Raw genomic sequence first — 5,945 nt, forward strand, 5'->3', positions numbered from 1 at the left:
ACAGTTAGGTAGAAGGAATATGTTCTAGTCTTCTAGAGCACTATAGGGTGACTATAGTTAACAAAAAAATGTTGTACATTTCACAACAGCTAAAAGAGAAGACTTAGAATGTTTCCAACACAATCAAATTATAAATGTTTGAGGTGATGGATATCTCAATTACCCAGATTTTATCATTATGCATTGTTTGATTGTATCAAAGTATCACATATACCCCATAAATATATACAACTATTATGTACCTATAAAATAAAAAATAATTGGCCATAAATATACAGATTGATTTCTGAACTCTCAACTATATTCCATTTGTTTATATGACTACTCATATTGTTTTTATTCCTATAGCTGTGTACTCAATTTTGAAATTAGGAAGTGTGAGTCCTCCAACTTTGTTGTCCTTCGTCATGATTGTTTTGGCTATTCAGGGCTTTTTGAAATTTCATATACATTTGAGAATCAGCTTTTTGACTTCTCAAAAGAAAGGCTGTTGAAATCTGTAGATTGCTTTAAATAGTATTGGTATTTTAGCAATGTTAAATTTCTCAATCCATGAACATTAATGTCTTTCTATTTATTTAGGTATTCTTTCAGAAATATTTTATAGTTTTACATTGACAAGATTTTCACCTTTTTGGTTAAACTTATTCCTAGATATTTTATTATTTGTATGTTATTTCAATGAAATTGTGTTTTTAGTTTTTTTTTTTTTTATTGTTCATTGCCGATTTGCAACTTTGCTGAATTAATTTATTAAGCCCAGTAGATTTTTTTTTTTTTTGAGGATTCTTTGGTATTTCCTATTTATAGGATCATGTCATCTGTGAATATAGTTTTCCTTCTCTTATAATTTGGATTTTTAAAATTTCTTTCTCTTATATATTTCCCTGGTTATGACTTTTAATATGATGTTGGATAGCAGTGATAATTTGAACATTCTAGTCTTGTACCTGATCTTAGGGGAAAATATTTCAGTCTTTCAGTATTAAGTGTGTTATGTCCTGTGAGTTTTTCCTATATACCCTTTATCATGTTGTGGACATTTCCTTCTACCCCTAGTTTTCTGAGTTTCCTTATCATGAAAGTGTGTTGGATTTTGTAAAATGCCTTTTCTGCCTCAATTGAGAGGCTCACGTGGAGTGTTTAAATGCTCTTTACGTGTTGCATTCTGTTGATTGATTTTTTTTTTAGGTTAAACCATTTTTGTATTCTTGGGACAAATCTCATTTGGTTATGGTATACAACCCTTTTTTTTTAACCTACATTTGCTGGTTGCTTTATTTAATTTTTCACTTTAAACACAAGATGAAACCCAAAACCTCTGAACTTGTACTTTTCAAATTGAAAGAGAATAGCTACAATTCTAAAATAGCATCAATACAGTAAGTATCTCATTCTTAATAGTATTAATGGACTATACTGAAATATGTATAAATATGTATAAATATATTGTACTCAATTTGCCACTGAAATCAATTACAAATATTTATTTTGAAAGGTGCTACTATAAAGTTTATAGACTCAAATGTTTACAATGGTTATTCAGATTTATGGAATACTTAGACAACAGGTTCATCTTCAACTTGTGGGCTATTTTATAATATTTATGAGCAGTAATTTTAAAGACATAGAAAGCCATTTTTTAATATAAATTAGAAACATTAAAATCATCTGTCTTTAGTGCCTTCAGTTGTCACATGGCCATAAACCAAACACTCCCAAAATTTCAAATGACCACTGAGGCTACTTGTGCAAAAATTCCCATGTGTCAGTACTTTCAATGTTGTGTGCATCAAATTATAGTACAGAAGTGACTATAAACAAGATGCAGCCCCTCTATTTCCATGAATACCATATTGTATTATAGTAAATTGAGTTTATATTCCACCAAGTGTCATTCTCCCATTACTTCACTTTGTGACAGATAAGCATAGCTTCAAATCAGGTAGTCTCTTCATTACCCCTCAAAATATCCAATGAAAGGTTTGAGCTCAAAAGAAATGGAAGACATCAAATCTGCTGCATTGCCTTAAATTTCGATTTATAATTTTAGTGGAGCAAATAACCACTGAATGTTTCTCAGTGGGGAAATATTCATTTTATCTTGGTTAAGCTGGAAATTCTCTTCCGAAAATTCAAGAGGGTGACTAGGTAAAAGTTCATTTTTCATACACACACACAAAATTGTCAGAAGATTATGACTTGCAAGAGATCCTCTTGCTGCAAGTTCAGTAGCTGGAATACCGCCCTTTAGATGAGATCCAAGTCCTCTGGTATCCATCTTCTGCCACTCTCTACAATCCTTTTAATATGCTGTTGGAATTGTTTTCCTCATTTTTTTTTTAGGGATTTTTGTATGTATGTTCCGAAAGAATATAGCTCTGTTAATTTCTTCTCTTGCAATGTCTTTTCTGACTGGTATCAGAGTAATGCAGACCTTACAAAATAATTTAGAAAGTGTTTTCTTCTCTTAAATTTTTTGAAAAGTCTCAGAAAAATTGATGTTAATTTTTCATTAAATGTTTAATGAAACTCACCAATGAAGTAATCTGGGCCTGGACTTTTCTTCATTGGGACATTTTTTATTACTGATTCAATCTCATTCTGTGTTATAATTTTGTTCAGATTTTTAATTTCTTTTTTAATCAATTTTGGTAATGACTATGTTCCTGGGAATTTGCTTATTTGATCTATATTATCTGACATGCTGGTGTACAACTGTTCATAATATTTTCTTACAATTATTTTTATTTCTGTAAGTTTTTTTTAAATATGTATTTTACAAAAGCTTATGTTAAAATATGTTTATTAGTATTGATGTACAATATTTTTTCTCCCTTTATAACTTTTCTTGATTTCTCAGTTTGTAATTCCTCCTGAAACTGACTTTTACTTCTGTGTGTGTGTGTGTGTGTGTGTGTGTGTGTGTGTTGCATTGCCATTTCTACTGTGGCGAAACTCAAGACAATATTCTTACTTAATTGAGAGTGCAAGAATACATGGATTAGACCAGAAAAGCAGGACTTATTCCACTGACTTAAAATTTTTCTGACATTACCAGAGACGAGGTATTTCTCAGAAATATATTCTGCACCTAAACAGGAACTTCTATAAGCATCAATTTTATATTATTGTACCTATCTTTTGGGGATTGTTGGCACTGGACACGAGATGCTCTTAGGTTGCATACACAGACACAGAATTAACCATTGAATCTCTTAAACAGAAAAGTGTGCCCTTTTCAATTTAATTTAAGCTTTCCATCAAGTTCGAGAGTTTGGAGTAAACACATCTTTAACATGCCTCTGATGGCTAATTTTTCTTTTCTTTTTTTTTTCTTTCTTTCTTTTCTTTGTTTTGCAAGCTGCAGACAAACCTTCATTTATTTATTTATTCATTCTTTTGTTTGTTCCACAGTTTTGCTGAGCACCGACTCCAAGCAAGGCATGTGCTAGGTGCCTGGGATAAAATACTGACTCACAAAGAGGAGGACCCTGTCTTATGATGTTCTTATTATCAAAATTCAGGCAAGACTTAGAATAAATATTTAAGTTAGACTTGATTTCAAAAAGCTAAAACTGGTTATGTAGTCCATTTCAACAGCTTTTTTTAAAAAATGAGACATGCAGCTAATCAGTAATGGAGCCTATATTCAAGCCATATTCCACAATCAATATTCATTTATTTATTTATTTATTTATTTATTTATTTATTTATTTATTTGGTTTTTTGTTTGTTTTTAATTTTACTTTAAGTTCTGGGATACAAGTACAGAATGTGTAGGTTTGCTACATAGGTATACATGTGCCAGGGTGGTTTACCGAACCTATCAACTTGTCCTCTAGGTTTCAAGCCCCACATGCATTAACTATTTGTCCTAATGCTCTCCCTCCCATCACCCTCCACTCCCTGACTGGCTCAGGTGTGTGTTGTTCTGCTCCCTGTGTCCATGTGTTCTCATTGTTTACCTCCCACTTATGAGTGAGAACATGTAGTGTTTGGTTTTCTGTTCCTGTGTTACTTTTCTGAGGATAATGGCTTCCAGCTTCATCCACGTCCCTGCAAAGAACATGATCTCATTACTTTTTATGGCTGAATAGTATTCCATGGTGTATATGTACCACATTTTATTTATTCAGTCTTATCATTGGTGGGCTTGGTTCCATGTCTTTGCTATTGTAAATAGGGGCCTGCAATAAACATACATGTGCATGTGTCTTTTTTTTTTTTTTTTTGAGATGGAGTCTTGCTCTGCCACCCAGGCTGGAGTGCAGTGGCCGGATCTCAGCTCACTGTGAGCTCCGCCTCCCGGGTTTACGCCATTCTCCTGCCTCAGCCTCCCAAGTAGCCGGGACTACAGGCGCCCGCCACCACGCCCGGCTAGTTTTTTGTATTTTTTTTTAGTAGAGACGGGTTTTCACCGTGTTAGCCAGGATAGTCTCGATCTCCTGACCTCGTGATCCACCCATCTCGACCTCCCAAAGTGCTGGGATTACAGGCTTGAGCCACCGCGCCCGGCCAATGCATGTGTCTTGATAGTAGAATGATTTATACTCCTTTAGATATGTACCCTTTAACGGAATTGTTGGGTAAAAAAGTATTTCTGGTTCTAGATCCTTGAGGAATCACCACACTGTCTTCCACAATGGTTGAATTAATTTACATACCCACAAACTGTGTAAAAGCATTCCTATTTATCCACAGCCTCACCAGCATCTATTTTTTATTGACATTTTAATAATCAACATTCTGACTGGCATGAGATGGTATCACATTGTGGTTTTGATTTGCATTTCTCTAATGATCAGTGATGTTGAGCTTTCTTTCTTAGGTTTGTTTTGGCCACATAAATGTCTTCTTTTGAGAAGTGTCTGTTTATGTCCTTTCCCCACTGTTTGATTGGGCTGTTTGTTTTTTTTTTTTTCTTGTAAATTTGTTTAAGTTTCCTATAGATTCTGGATATTAAACCTTGTCATATGGGAAGATTGCAAAAATTTTCTCCCATTCTATAGTTGTCTGTTCACTCTGATGAGTTTCTTTTGTTGTGTAGAAGCCTTTAGTTTAATTAGATTTCATTTGTCAAATTTGGTTTTTGTTGCAATTGTTTTTGGCATTTTTGTCAGGAAATCTTTGTACATGCCTGTGTCCTGAATGGTATTTCTTAGGTTTTCTTCTAGGGTTTTTATGGATTTTGGTTTTACATTTAACCCTTTAATCCATCTTGAGTTATTTTTTTGTATAAGTTGTAAGGAAGGGGTCAGTTTCAGTATTCTGCATATGGCTAGTCAGTTTTCCTGGTACCATTTATTAAGTAGGAAATCTTTTCCCCATTGCTTGTTTTTGTCAGGTTTATCGAAGATCAGATGGTCATAGATGTGTGCTGTTCTTTCTTATGTCTCCATTCTGTTTCATTGGTCTATCTGTCTGTTTTGGTACCAGTACCATGCTGTTTTGGTTACTGTAGCCTTGTAGTATAGTTTGAAGTCAGGAAGCATGCCTTCAGCTTTGTTATCTTTGCTTAGGATTGTCTTGGGTGTATGGGCTCTTTTTTGATTCCATATAAAATTTAAAGTAGCTTTCTCTAATTCTGTGAAGAATATCAGTTATAGTTTGATGGGAATGGCATTAAATCTCTAAATTACTTTAAGCAGTATGGCCATTTTTATGATATTGATTCTTCCTATCCATGAACATGGAATATTTTTCCATTTGTTTGTATCCTCTTTTATTTCCTTGAGCAGGGGTTTGTAGTTCTCCTTAAAGAGGTCTTTCACATCCCTTGTTAGCTGTATTTCTAGGTATTTTATTGTCTTTGTAGCTATTGTGAATGGGAGTTCATTCATGATTTGGCTCTCTGGTTGTCTATTTTTGGTGTATAGGAATGCTTGTGATTTTTGCACATTGATTTTGTATCTTGAGACTTTGCTGAAGTTGCTTATAAGCTT

General features: G+C 33.6%; 1 pseudogene; it reads right to left on the reverse strand.

The window, feature by feature from the left end:
* Positions 1-1,861: 1,861 nt before the first annotated feature.
* On the reverse strand, positions 1,862-2,281 carry LOC102141038 (proteasome maturation protein pseudogene; annotated as a pseudogene).
* Between the last annotated feature and the right edge of the window lie 3,664 nt (positions 2,282-5,945).

The sequence above is a fragment of the Macaca fascicularis genome, chromosome X, assembly GCF_037993035.2.
Source record: "Macaca fascicularis isolate 582-1 chromosome X, T2T-MFA8v1.1".
In the NCBI taxonomy this organism is placed as follows: Eukaryota; Metazoa; Chordata; class Mammalia; order Primates; family Cercopithecidae; genus Macaca; species Macaca fascicularis.